The 14,761-nt window shown below is 40.3% G+C and overlaps 1 protein-coding gene across 2 annotated transcripts in view; it reads right to left on the bottom strand.

Moving 5' to 3' along the window:
- Positions 1 to 14,518, bottom strand: part of Galnt13 (polypeptide N-acetylgalactosaminyltransferase 13) — a 581,705-nt gene extending 567,187 nt beyond the window's left edge. For both annotated transcript variants that reach the window (XM_028874800.2, XM_028874871.2), the window contains exon 1: positions 14,145 to 14,518. The gene's annotated coding sequence lies outside the window, so the exon portion shown is untranslated. The remainder of the gene's footprint in view (positions 1 to 14,144) is intronic.
- Between the last annotated feature and the right edge of the window lie 243 nt (positions 14,519 to 14,761).

Below are 14,761 nucleotides of genomic sequence, written 5' to 3'. Positions count from 1 at the left end.
CACCTGGTTCATCTTCTTGATTCACAGGTGAAGACTGGAATGACTGGAAGTCTTGAATTTGCACTAGCTTTTTTTTTTCATAGACAAATGCACAAAAAGCTTTGTCTTTAATTTCTGAACATATCACCCACAGTAGAAAACAATACATGCAAAGCTGCTAAAAAAAAAAATGAAGTGGGGAGGTGGTGGCTCCACAATTATAATCAGGGCCCCCTAACACAAATCACCAATGACCTTGGAAGCTCCCAAATAATATAAAGGTAGATACACCTTTTGTGTGTGTGTGTGTGTGCCAAAAGGCATTTCAGCCTCACCATCTGCGCAATGCCTAAAATAGTCTAGCCTTCTCTCCAGTGTGAGTCCATGTTTGACTTCACACCATCATTTCCTTTCTCTTCTCAATAAAATTCCTAAATATGTCACTAACACAGCTTTGCTGTCTTTATTTCCCTTGGCTTCAATCCTGTCTTTAATGGCTATTTATTTATTATCACGCAGGACTCAAGTTTGCAGTAGCTTCCTACAATGAGTCTTTCAGATCTGAGAGCTTTATTTCAGAAATTGATTAAGCAGGTCAGGTTTCCTGGGCACCTGTCAGACTAGAGGACAGAGGAAACCTGTGGAAGAGGACAGTCTCTGATAACAGTGCACCGACAGAGCACTCACTGTATGCAGAACACAGCTCTCAGTATATTACACGCACCGCCACCTCACCCCTCTTTATTTGAAGTTATTAAGAAGATGAAAATAAACATCTCACAGTGCTGGGAGAACCGAGTTAACAGAAGATACAGCACTCAAAAGAAACCTTGATGCCTGGCTATATTTTATGCCGGCTACATAATGGTCCTTTGTCACCCACCCTCTCAGTAGTCTGATTTCAGAATTTTTCAACTGTTTGTGAAGGTTTCAGATGCCACAGTCTTAAACTCATGTCCTCGCCTCTAGTTGTTGTTACAGATGCTCCTAGTTTGGCTTTCAGAATTTTCTCTTCTTAAATCCAATTAGCCATTACGCTGAAAGGTTTCTTTTATTTAATTGTCAACAATTTCACCATTAAAAGAAAACTCAATGTATCCCTGATTCATCAAACTACAGGAGATAATAGAACAAAGATCCTCTAAGGATCACAGATAATTGTCTCAAAACCTGACATCACAGAGGCCAATAAGTTGTCATCACACCTATATACGAGAACCAGACTTTCAATATATTTCATGGATCATTTGTTTTTCTCCTTACCCTGCTACATCGCAAAATATTAGGATGTAACATAAGGATTATACTAAAGCTATTTTTGTTCTTATATGTCCACAATATTTTTCATGCAACATTTATTCAAAGATATGGAGGAGAAACAATTCAGTCATTCCACTCAGTCTCTCCCCACTTTCCATTTTGGTCTCACTATAAATTGCTAACTGTATGCTGTGTGTTTGCTGAATTGTTCATAGTTTTAAAATGCTAAAGTATTGCACGCACGCACGCGCGCGCACACACACACACACACACACACTTTGTGGGAGTCATCTGGATGCTCACACCATTAGAACTAACTAGAGTGTCTTTAAAATACTGTCTTTGATCAGCAACAAAATCAAAGCATTAACCCAAATGATAAGGACAGTGAAAATTTCAAGAGCAGCTGCCAAATTGACATGGTCACAGCTTCACATCTGTGAAATACTGACACAGCCATCCTCTTCCATCAACTCTTCTGTGAGTATGTGGAGACATCAGACAATCAGAATAACTGGAATAATTGAACAATTCAGGCGACTAGAGAATGTCTACCATATTATCTGGAAACCATTTCAAAATGTTGTTTGAAATTATTGTTTAGTGCTTTAAAAGGGTTCAGAAAATCAGAAGTGAAACAGATCTATTAAATAATAATTTAGATGTGTTTTGCTCTTAAAATAAAAGAAAATAAAGATCATTGATTTAATGGTATGAAAATAAGGCCATAAATAATGAAAAAAAAACTATCAAACAACTCTATTTGAGAAATGATTATTACCAAGTAAGAAACTAAAGATTCATGGATCTGACATGAGAGACAATCTGTTAGGAAAAAAAAAGTACCAAACCACTGTTAAGACAATAACTTCCACCTTCATGCTAATAAAGAAATAGAAATTATAATAATTGTAAATTTGTCTTAGAATTCAACATACATAGAAAAGTTGTAATTCATTTTATTCTCAGTAAAAATGGTAGAGGCAGCTTCATAAAATGTATACACATTAGAGTATTAATTGATACTGGGTATTCTAACATATTCAAGATGGGCAAACAAGGCGGGCAGTGATAAGCATGCCTTTAATCCCAGCACTCTGGAGGCAGAGGCAGGAGAATCTCTGTAAGTCCATGGCCTGTCTGGTCTACAAAGCAAATTCCAGGACAGCTAGGGCAGTTACACAGAGAAACCCTGTCTCAAAAAAAAGCAAAGAAAAAAAAAAAAGAGAGAGAGAGCAAACTGACATCCAAAAAAAAACTCAGAAACTTGATAGATAGTTCATTCATAATCTTTATCAGGACTTGAACCCAATGCTATCTTTTAAGGCCAAACATATAGTAGAAAACCAAGTGATTATTAATATATCCAGTGACAACAATTCCAAGTGTTGACATTTCTTCATATAGCATATTCCATTCGCAGTGCACCAGTATCTCTCTCGCTGTGATGCAATCACTTTAAATAATTTCTACTAGCTCTACAATAGAAAATTCAAAGTCAGACTACCCTCCTGCAGCTGAATGACTGAAGAAAGTAACTGAAGTTTGAGAAAATCTGGAAGGTGCATACCAAATGACACACATTTGCATTAAAAGAACAACTATGCCCCCGCCCACCAAAACTAGTGGTTCCAAAATACTTTAAAAATTACCTGAATTGTTTCAGCACACTTCTTATTTCTCCACCTTTCCCTCCAATAGTCTTCACTGGTTATCTCCAAAGCATTTTGGATTACATTATAATTGTTATTTCTTTTATTAACTGCACACACTATCTGTCTGATGGACCTCATTTTGTACAAATGTAATCTGTATCATTCCATGCACTTTTCTCTAACCTCTGTATGTATACTTTCAATACGATGGCTCCACTCCATTCTAAAGTGATGATTACCTTCCTCTTAATGCAGCTGAACATCAAGCAAAAGTTGAAAATCAGGAAGTACCACTTATATTTAGTTAATGTTGTTCATTATTCTATGGTTATCTTCCACATCTTGTATATTCTTTTATCTTTTGTAGATTTCAATTATCTTTACTTTTAATTTCTTTATCTTCCAAGAATACCTTAAATGTTAAATGATCTATAATGTCTCCTTTGTCCAAGATCTTACTGCCAACTAAAGCCCTCCTTCTTATAACCATCCTGCTCCAAACTGAAACACTAAGAATTGAGTGCTTCAAGGATGACTTCACTGAGCACACACCATGTTTATCTCTTTTCATTATTCTTTGCTGGGCTTTTACCTGAAGTGACTTTATAGAAAGGTTGTATCTGAAAACAATATCCTTTGTTTAACTCTAACTGCGATTTATAATGACTTGATCTTCTATTATTTCAAAATGACCTTTTTCCTCACCTTTGGCTTTTATTAACATTTTGATAGGCTGTGGAAATCTGCATTGCAATTATCTTGCTTCAGAAATTTGGTGGATTAAATTCATTCATACTTGATGCTTGCATTGTTTTTTCATACCCAAAAAATGAATTAGGAAGTAATAATCCACAAAGATTCACCACATTTTACGTTTTCTATCTTTTGATGATTTTGTTATTGAGAGAATTTCTGTATTTGAAATTATAAATTTTTCTAAGGAAGTTTTGGGAACTGTCAATTTGAAGGTATTCATTTTAATTTTACTAGTTTTTCTTATGTACTGTTCCATTTCTGTATCATCTCCTTGTTTTGTATATGAATGTAAATTTTCCTGAATTGCTTCAAAAATTGAAATTTTAATTCCTTAGTTTCAATATCTTCAAGGCTAGTTAGTTATTGGTTTTGTTTTGACTTGGCCTTTCTTTTTAAATTTTTCATATTGTATGTCTCAATATATATTAAATTACTTCTAAAATGTCAATTAACCATTGATAGCTATCAGGATCAAGCCAGTCAGGTTCCTTATACTGGCTTGTGTGAGTGAGAAGGACATTGGGTCTCACCCACAACCAAGAAGAAATTTTCAACTGATACCCACTAGCAAAAATTCCATTTCTCCTATGGAATGTCACTGTAGACCAACCACACTCCATCATAGGACCAGGGCCCAGGAAGAGCTGGCCAAAACAAAATGAACTCCATGGAGTTTTGTTTTGTTTGTTTTATTTTGGTTTCTGGACTTTTTTTTTTTTTTGGACTTTTTGCTTTATTGGTCTTTGGTTGTTTATTTTGATTTTCATTTTCATGAAGCTTTTTGTAGTTTTTGTCTTTTTGAAGAAAGAAAAAAGTTGGGTTGGGAAGGAAGTTGGGAGGACCTGAGAGGAGTTGGGAAAGGGGAAAACATGATTAAGATATACTGATAAAAATTTTAATTAAAATAGATTATAGATAAAAAGAATGAAAGAAAAAGCTAATATGATTGCTCATGCCTGTCATTTAAGAAGCTGAAGCAAAGGATCATTGTAAGTCTGAGGCCAGCCTCGATAAGTTCCAAGACAACCTGAGTTACAGAGTAAGACTCTATAAACAAACAAACCAACAAAAAGCAGAAAGAAAGAAAAAAATCAAAGAATGGGAAATGATGGTCACTCTGTACTTGAGTAAGCTTGACTGACTAGAAAACTTTGCTTTAGAATAATCAAGAAACTGAGATTTGGGCAAAAAATGTACAGGGTCAGAATGAATAGGGCCTTGCTTTTCTATGATTCTACAACCAACCCCTTCATTGCCCACTGCTACTTTACAGTGCATCAGATTTCATAGTTTATGTTAGGGGTGGGTGATCTGGTGAGACATAGAGAAAAAACTGGTCACAGTTGTATTTTTAGTTAACACAATTGGTGAACAAAAAGTAGGCAAGTCCATCCATTGTTGGATTATTTCTTTCAGTCTCATTGTCACATTTCTAACTCATCCTTCTTGCCATTATGGAGCCTTGAGAGATCTTTAGCACAGTAGCTCTATTCAACTTCAGACCACTCTCCCTCAGCTTCCAGATTCCTCTGCCTTGCTTGTTCTTCCTCCTTTGAACTGTTTTGTCTGTCAGCCCTTTAATGCAATGCTTGATTGAATGAGCATTTAAGTTTTCATCTTAAAGTCAGTACTCAACTACCCAAAACCAAATCCAGTAACCTAAAGAAACTACTCCTAAAAGGCCACAATGAAGAAACCCCAGGAATAAACTACTACAGTGGTGTGTATCAATTCAGGCACAATGGCAATGGTGTTTTTCAGAATGAATGCACATTTGCTGTGATCTTAAGACACATATGGTAAAGCTGCAATCTGACCTCTTGTTTCTGGATTTTTTTTTTTTTTCTCAGCCCTTTCAGTTGACAAGGACACAACAGATTAACATTCTCAAAAAGAAAAAAAAAGAAGAATGAATGAATGAAAAAGCACTAGAGCTCCAAATAATTTAATGAGATGTTTGCAAGTCTCTTACATTTGTGGAGGTTATTTTTCTTCACCAAAGGAATGGAAGTGCTGCATACATGTTATTCTACTTCAATTAGAATCTTATATGGATAATAAGAACTGTGTAATGCAGAAGCAAAATGGGCCATTGTGGCCAGCAACAGCAAATGAAGTGTCTCATAACTAACAATTCAATGTGCTAATTCAGCTGCACCATCCAATTACCTACAATTCATCTCAACTTAGGCACAACAAGAAGAGTCTTCTAAAAATCTATGGCAAAATGTCTGCTCTAGTCCTTCAAGTAGGGGAAATAATATCTACTATCTTAAGTAGCTGGGACTACAGAGCATAAATAATTAAAAGAGTGCATCACAATCTATCAATATCATAGCAAATTTTTGACAAGAAGTCGATAATCTACACTTGGTAATGAAATATGCATTGTTTGTTTTAAAAGGAAAATCAGACCAAAAAAATTAGAGAACCAAGTGTCAGTTGGAATTGGCATATCCTCAAATAACAGCATTACTCTAGAGCCATGAGCCAGCCAAATGCCAAGTGACCACAGGGCCCAGGCACAGGGTTCTAAAAGTAGAAAAAGGTAATGAGATGTGAATTTAGCATCCCCAGCCTCCTGTTAAATGACCCAGATGCAAGAGCTCTCGAGTCTGTTTCCTACCTACACAGAGACCAGATGATTAAATGAACAGAAGCTGCCTTTTATTTACTTGATTTTTAACGGGCTGAAGATTGCCAGTCTATAATTCAGCCCTGCTGCATGAGCAGTTACAATGCATAGAAGATAGATAATTCAAAGTAGGGAGAGCCATGAAGAAAAGAATGGAAAAGGAAAGCTCTGAGCAGAAAAACACTGAAAAATAATAAACACAGTGTTTGCTTTAAAAAGAAACAAGAGGCTTATGGCACAACTATTAGGGTGTTTGGCCATCCCATCACCAGAGTAGGTCAGTCCCGGCTGTCTCTCGACCATTGCCAGCAAGCAGTCTTTTGTGGGGGTATCTTTGTGGATTTCTGTGGGCCTCTTTAGCTCTTTGTTTCTTCCTTTTCTCATGTGGTCTTCATTTACCATGGTCTCCTATTCCTTGTTCTCCCTCTCTTTTCTTGATCCAGCTAGGATCTCCCGCTCTCTTTCCCTCGACCCTCGTCCTCCATTGCTCCCACTCATATCCAGGCTGTTCATGTAGATCTCATCCATTTCTCCTGAGGAATCTGGATGCAGACATCCACGGCTAGGCCCCTGGTGGAGCGCTGGGAGTCTAATTAGTGAGAAAGAGGAGGGTCTATATGAGCGAGAATTGTTGAAACCAAGGTTGGATAAAGCACAGGGACAAATAACCAAATGAATGGAAACACATGAACTATGAACCAAAGGCTGAGGGGCCCCCAACTGGATCAGGCCCTCTGAATAGGTGAGACAGTCGATTGGCTTGATCTGTTTGGGAGGCATCTAGGCAGTGGTACCAGGTCCTGGGCTCCTTGCATGAATTAGCTGTTTGAAACCTGGGACTTATGCAGGGATGCTTGGCTCAATCTGGAGGAGGGGACTGGACCTGCCTGGACTGAGTCTATCAGGTCGGTCCCAGTCCTCGGGGGAGACCTTGATCTGGAGGAGGTGGGAATAGGGGGTGCGCTGGGGGGAAGGGGAGGGGGGCAGGAAGGGAGAGAACAAGGGAATCTGTGGCTATTATGTAGAACTGAATAGTATTATAAAATAAATAAATAAAAAAGAAAAAAGAAACAAGAGGCAAGTGTAAATTCTTTAGAGTAAAACCTGAACTGTGGTTAGTGGTAAGCTACATTCTCATTTGCAAATGAACTGCCAAAAAGTCAAAGATATAAAAGCTAGAAGATTCATTAAAAGTAAGGGAATTTTTTATATAGTGTAAGTAATTATAAGGTAGTGTTGAAATTCAATAATAATAGAATACTTCATTAAAAACTTATAAAAATGCAGCATGATTTTCACAACCTCTTTAATAAATATAAATGAATTCCAATGTAATTTAAAGAATTTTTCAGAAGTACTTCAGGAAAATAAGCTATGTCTTAGTTACTTCCATTATATATAAACATCGTATTTACAGGCATTCTTTGCCCATAACAAGTCAAAAGGAAGAAAATTGATGCCTAAAGTTTGAGTAGCAGTCCTTATGAGAAACAGAGGAAAAATTCTGGTAACATGTTCTTTTGGGTTTATTCAGCAGAGTCCTTGTCCCAGGACACAGACTGACATCATCTTGGTGACACTGACTTATAGTTAACTACAGCAGAGGAACCACTCATTTCCATCTTCCAGTCATCTTTGCAGTCAGGGGTGTGGGAACCCGAGGCCAAATCAATTGCTGACATCTTCCCTGGGTTCACATTTCATTACACAGGCTCACAACCAAAACAGAAATGGAAGACGCTGTAGGAGCCATGCCTTAGTGAATCACAGTTGTAGCAGCCATGCTGCTCTCCAATATGTGGGTGCCTGGGGAAGCAGGATATGAATGTGGTTTAGACTAATAAAACTTTCCAAGAACAATCCAGAGAATAAAATGTTCTGTGATCAATTTCATCTATTAACTAAAATTGTTAAATTAGAAAAGTAAAGTACAATGCAAAAAAATAAAAAGCAGAGGAAGCTAAATCTATTCAATTTAAAATAGTATTCTTTAATATTCAGTTCTTTCATCTTAGTCAGTGTTAAAATGTCCACCATTACAAATGATTATAATATAAACGGACATTTTAAATTATTCTTACCATGCAAAAGAAAAGATCACATGGAGTTGACACTGTATTTTTATTAAATGAAAATGTCAGCTTGAGACAGGAAAAATGGATGTTACCCTTAGCCCTAAGACAGACTAGCTGTGGGATTCTAGGCAGTCCATCCTTACACAGCTCTTACACAGATACAATGTGCTAAAGCCTGTCAGGTATTTACTTACCAGATTCTGAATACAAACTATGCACGTAATCATTTTCTGTGATTTCACCAACTACAACTCAATTTACCACATTCAATTCTCCCTTAAATCGGTTGGATGTGTTTCATGTGGTTTTTGTTGTTTAAATTTTCTTCCTTTAAACTGCTCCTGGTAGTCATATAAATCTCATCCTCTTTATATGAAACTAATTATATAATAAGCCCTTAAGAGGAAATTAAATCATTCATTATGCTCCTGATCTACAAGAAGCTACATAATCATCCTCTTATGTTCAAATTCCATTTATTAATAGCAAAAAATAAATGTATTGCTTATAAAAATCAAGGCGATTAATATAAGGCAAGAGGCTAAGTTGACATTTACAACTATGTGGTATCATCTGGAGGGTTTTGATTTTGTAGGATTGGGTTTAAATTCTTTCTGTTTACTGTGTCTGCTTTTCTCTTGTGTTATGTTCAGAATTTGCTGATGAACAGGTTAATCACACTCTGTCTTGAATCTTCTACGTGCATATGAATAATATTTGGTGACAATGCAGTGATCAAACTGAGGAAAGCATCCCCGTTATTTTTCTATGATGTTAAAATCCTGATAGCCTGTACCTTGAACAACTCCTAACCATGAAAACAATAAGCACTTCTTTAAGAATTAAAGAAACACAGAGCTGAGAGCCTAGAGATGGCTCAGAGGTTAAGAGCACTTTCTGTTCTTGCAGAAGACCCAAGTTCAGTTCCCAGCATCCACACCAAGCATCTCACAGACACCTGTAACTCCAGCTCTCAGGGATCTGACATCTTCTTCTGAACTCTAGCAGGCAAATTGATCCCTACAATTTGAGTCACAGTCCTTATATAGAAGACAAAGTTTGAACAACATGTTCTTTGGTGTTTGCCTCACAGAATTCTTGTCCCAGGACATGGATGAATTCTATCTTGGTGACCTTGACTGGCAGTTAAATACAGCAAAGGAACCATTCATTTCTATCCACTCACATGTGCACATACCTACACACAAATACACATATACATACACCTAAATATAAATAAATATTTTTACTAAAAGGAAGTCTGAGCATTTAATGTAGAAAATGCATCTCCAACAACAGGATATAATTGAAAATATACTCATGTATGTGTAAGCCAACGCCCTTACTAGCCTGTTTTAAGCTATCTTGGGGGAATTAACCACTAATATGGAAATGCTATAAACAGCTGATACTTTGAACCCGAATGTAGTTGTGTGGTGAAGGAGACATGAATATAAAAAGTAGGTAGTAAGATCTCTTGGTAGTTTGTTGATACTGTACATGGTGACAGTTGAGTAATGTTGGGTTCTTAAAGGAAAAGCACTTTGACCTCTTTACAATTTAATTGTTTAAGGCCCATCAAAAATCTGTAATAACTTTTAAAAGAAGTTAAACTTAAATAAACATGTCCCAAGATGCACTATGAAATCGGGGGGGGGTGGGAGTTAAATCAATAAATAAATGTAATGGCATTAGAGCAGACATTATCAGGAATAATGAAGATTTCTTTAACCACCTGTCATGACTCCCCGGCAATTACATATATTACTATACATACTAAAAACATAGACTAGGGCCTAATTCTGAATCAAGAAGAAAGAAATGCAAATGTATAAAGTTTTAATTATATTTTTGCTCTTAGATCAAATTGCTTATAATGTTGCAAATGTATGGCCATTTATTGCTAAATTAATGTGAATAGCCAATTCCAAAAATGTATTGAATTCAATTTCACAATGAAAAGCTAAATTCTTCAGAAACAGGTATCACAATATTTTAATTAAACACCATACCCTACGATAAGAATTGTAAATATAAATCTAATTTATTAATAGGACAAATCATAATATCATACAATGGCAATAAATGTAACTGTATTTTATGGTCTCAAGCATATGCTTGATGGTGTGGAAGGTATATGTGTGTGTCATCTGGTTAAGTAGAATGCGTTGCTTTAAGAAAAGTCATCAAAGACATTATCTAATCAATTCAGTACATATATTTAGGAATTTCTTGTGTTGTGGTGTTATTATGATACCCAAAGCAGAAAGACAATTTAGACACAAAGCCCGATTGAAATTCTTTGGTAAGTAGGCACACAGTCACTCAGACTTAGTGATCCTACCAGATCCCATTAGATTCAAGATGTCTACATTTTTCCACTGACAGACACACAGCCCCAAGAAGGTGATACTGGAAGTCACAATCAACACTGTGCTACTGTCACAGTTGGTACTTAGAGCATTGTATCTACCAAGACAAATCCATCAAAAGACACAGCTCTAAGAACTGTCTGTATCCAGAAACACCATGACCATCTATCAGAAACAGTCATCACTTACTTTACATGATGCGATTTAGTTCTACTAGTGCTTTGCTCTCAATTTGTTTCTTCTAGTACTATCTGCATTTGCCCAATTTAAAAAGCTAAAAACATCTATTTGTTGCTCCTACTCTCGGCTTCTTCCTAAAATGCCCACATTTTCATAAGCCCACAGCACCAAATAAGTCATGTCACACAAGAATACAGAATAGAAATGCTCCTGCTGCAACTATCACTTGGAAAAACCAGCATTGCAAGATGAAATTAATTCCATTCTGATAAAACTGCTTAACCTGAAATGAATTCACAATAAGTTTCAACCGTTAATTGTGCAAATCAATAAGAAATTAGAAGGCTTCTCTACCAGTGTCAGAATTTCCATTTTCATTGTCCTTGCTATGTTTAAATACAAAATTAGGGTAGAAGATAGTATCAAGTAATTTACAGGTAATATTTTAAGGCACAATTGCTTCAACATGCTCCTGCCTAAAACCCATGGTAGATTGTTGGCAGTGGTGACAAGCATAGCATCAAAAGGGACTGTGACAGCGTGCCACCCCAGTCAGTCTGGAAAATGCTCATATGCTTGTAGCATCACACCTCTCATAGACACTTGAAGCAGGACGGGATCTACAAACTATTTAAGGTAAGTGATTCAGCATTCAGATTAATCTATAGCCCCCAAATACTTTCAGCTGATACATCTGCTATTTACATTAAAGAATTTTCACCTCAAAAAAGTGAACATATTCACCCAATATGATGTCACATCCTATTTTATTTTCAGGTAGGGAGGCTGAATATGACACCCATCAGAGTCTCTAACTTCTCCACAGCATCTACCAAGTTAATGAGTGGTAGAGAGAGGTAAAAGTGTGCCTTGGGATGGGCTTCCAGAAAGAAGCACAATATCCTGGTCCCACACCATCCCTGCTAGGGTTCTCTTCTCCCTTATGGAAGACTAACAGAAACAGAAAAGCAGAGGTAGATTTTATTTCTAGTATGAAGGTTCATTAGCTCGCTGGGTGACTTAGAATCTTACCATGACCTGCACTCTAATCCATTAACCAAGTTTTCATCAAAGACTTGTTTTCCCACACTTCCGGAGAGTGAGAGTCTATATATTTGGGAGAACATTCAGTTCCACTCTAGACTTTCTGTTTCAGAACTAAGGTACACTGGCAACACCCTGTAAATCCTTAGGAAAAGATTCCTTTTCTTTTCCTGTAAATTGGTCTGACACAAAGTGCCCCATAAGCAAGTAGTTTACACCCTGGAATAGGATGTCCAACAAAGAAAATAATTCAAAGTATATGGTTTAACATGCAAGAGCAGCCAGCAATTCTCAATTATTAAAAAAAAAAAAATCCCAACGGAGTTGAAGGTAATCACGGGCATAAAAGGGGGCTGAGAAATCCTGGTTTGTGGCAAACAATAAAGGAAAACTATGTGTTTCTTAAACCTTCAAAACCTGTGTTAGGCTGTGGACATTCTCCAGATCCTTCTGTCTCTGAAGTCAACGGAAGAGGGTTTCAGTATTAAGATTCTAAAGCTGCAGCAGACGAAGACTTTGCAGAGATCAGGAAAGAACAGATTTGTAACACAGTTGCAAAAGTCAATCAGAAAGAGGAAAGAACGTTTGTGACAGAGAGAAAGACCCCTGGAGGTCGCAAGTCCAAAGAGAAGGCCAGTAGTGTGACCGTACTTTTCAATACTCTCAGACCAGCAGGTTTTTAACACTAGAGGGCATGAACACAAACACATAAAGGCGTGTGTGTGTGTGTGTGTGTGTGTGTGTGTGTGTGTGTGTGAGAGAGAGAGAGAGAGAGAGAGAGAGACAGAGAGAGAGACAGAGAGAGACAGAGAGAGACAGAGACAGAGACAGAGAGACAGAGACAGACTGTCAGATATTGAGCAACAAATTTCGCCGAAAGCTGGAGATCACAAGGAAACCAGAAACGTCATAGGAGTGGTCAAGTACCCTTAATCCTGCAAATAAATCAGGCTTTTCTCGAGGGGACACTGCTCTCCTAAAGGCTGAATGTGAAAGGGACAGACAAGGAGGAGCTCCTTTCACCTGCTCGCATAGCCTTTACATGAGAGCGTCCACCCTTTTGACATTTGCCTTGCCTTAATCCCAAAGATTCTGTTTGCCCATCTACTGACTCTTCTCCCGTAGCTATCAAATAAGCTGGAAATGAAGACTCTGCACCTGGAAATTCAACTAACCACAGTTAAGGCACGGGGCAGGTGAGGAGCTCCCACACTCACACAGCTTTGGCTGGGCAGACCAGAAGCCTCAGCGAACTGGGTTCCTGTAGCGCAGCGCCCTCGGACCACGGGTGGGGAGGCTGGAGCGACCCCCTCCGTTCTGAGCCCTGAGCCCCTCATTCAGCTCCCAGGCAGCTCAGATGCAGGAAGGCTGCTTCACTCCCGCCTTCCCACGGGCGCAGAGTAAGGGGGTCTGTGCATCTAGGGGGTTCCCAGAAGGGGAGCACCTACGAATCGGGGGACTGGGAGTTGGGAAAGAGGCAGGCAAAAGGAGGAGAAACATAGAAAGGGGGAAACGCTGCAAGAGAGACAAGCGAAACAAACAGTACAGTAGAGACACAGTGACAGCTCAAAGAAAGACCGAAGCACACAGAATGAAAGAGAAACAGACACGAGGGTGGACGCACGGGGACCAAAAGCCAGAAAGAAAATCAGACCTACAAAATGAGTGAGAGACATACACCGGGAGAACAGAGGCTGTGGCGGCTGGGGCACTGACAGAAAGAGCGAGCTGTCGAGGAAGACATCCAAGAACCAGAGCGAGCGTGCCTGGTGTCCTGAGTAGTAGCACCGGCAGTATAGCACCCAGGGGTGTCCGCAGCTGGGAAAGAAAGTTGCCTAGAAAGAGAGGCAACGGAGAGCGCCCCCAGGGCGTGGATGGGGACCAGCACAAGCCAGCTCAGAGGGTAGTAGTAGGTAAAAGCCTAGCGGAGGGCTGCTGGCTGCAGAAAGTTCCGCGCCTCGCCATCCTACCGCCGCACCTGCAAGGCGCGGGCGTGCGTGCTCGGAGGTCCCGGGAGAGCGACTCTCCAGGTCCACGCGCGCCCCCTGCCCCGGCCGGGCTGGGCTTCTGCACGCTGACACTCACGGCGGGACTTTGCGGCGCCCAGCCGGACTCTCCCGCAGTCTGAAAAGGGGCCCCGTCCCAAACCGTCACCGGGAAGAGGAGAGCGAGAGAAAGAGACTGAGACCTGGTATGGTGGCTAACGATCCCGCGGTGACAGCTCGGCGGTCCGCGCTCAGGATGCTGCGGGGATCCAGCTGCGCCTGCCTGCGGCCAGATGCGCCGAGAGCCGCGCTCACCTGGAGCCCGCGCCGCTCGCCAGCCCCGGCTCCCGCCCGCGCCTCTCTTTACACTTCTCGGAGAGCAGAGCTAGGCGGCCCCGGCCTCGGCCAGCCCCGGAGACGCTCGCACATAGCGCGGCGACCGGCCGCAAGGCTCGGCGAGCGCGGCCAGGGGGCGCCCAGGCCGAGGAGGCGCAGGAGACGGAGCGGGGCTCCTAGCACATTGTCACCTCGGCAGAGCCACCGCCGCCGCCGCCTGGTCACTTGGCCCCCGCCCCCTCTGGCGGGCCCTCCCCCTCCCGCAGCCTCAGCCCGGAGGCCTGTCACTGGGCTAGGATCATTTACGTAACCAGCACCCCGGCCCTCCTCCCGCCCGGCTCCCGCTCCTCCCCGGGCTGGGGAGCTGAGCACCGAGCGCGCTCCAGCTGCTCCCGGAGCCGCAGCTCCTGCGAGGCGCACAAGTCCCGCGATACTTGCTAGGCACGGCCCCCAAGAGCAACTGTGGGGTCCGCTCCTAGCCTGG

The sequence above is a fragment of the Peromyscus leucopus genome, chromosome 4 (genome assembly GCF_004664715.2).
Source record: "Peromyscus leucopus breed LL Stock chromosome 4, UCI_PerLeu_2.1, whole genome shotgun sequence".
NCBI classification, from domain to species: Eukaryota; Metazoa; Chordata; class Mammalia; order Rodentia; family Cricetidae; genus Peromyscus; species Peromyscus leucopus.
Note: the sequence above shows the minus strand (reverse complement) of the source record. Positions and strands in the feature narration are given on the sequence as shown.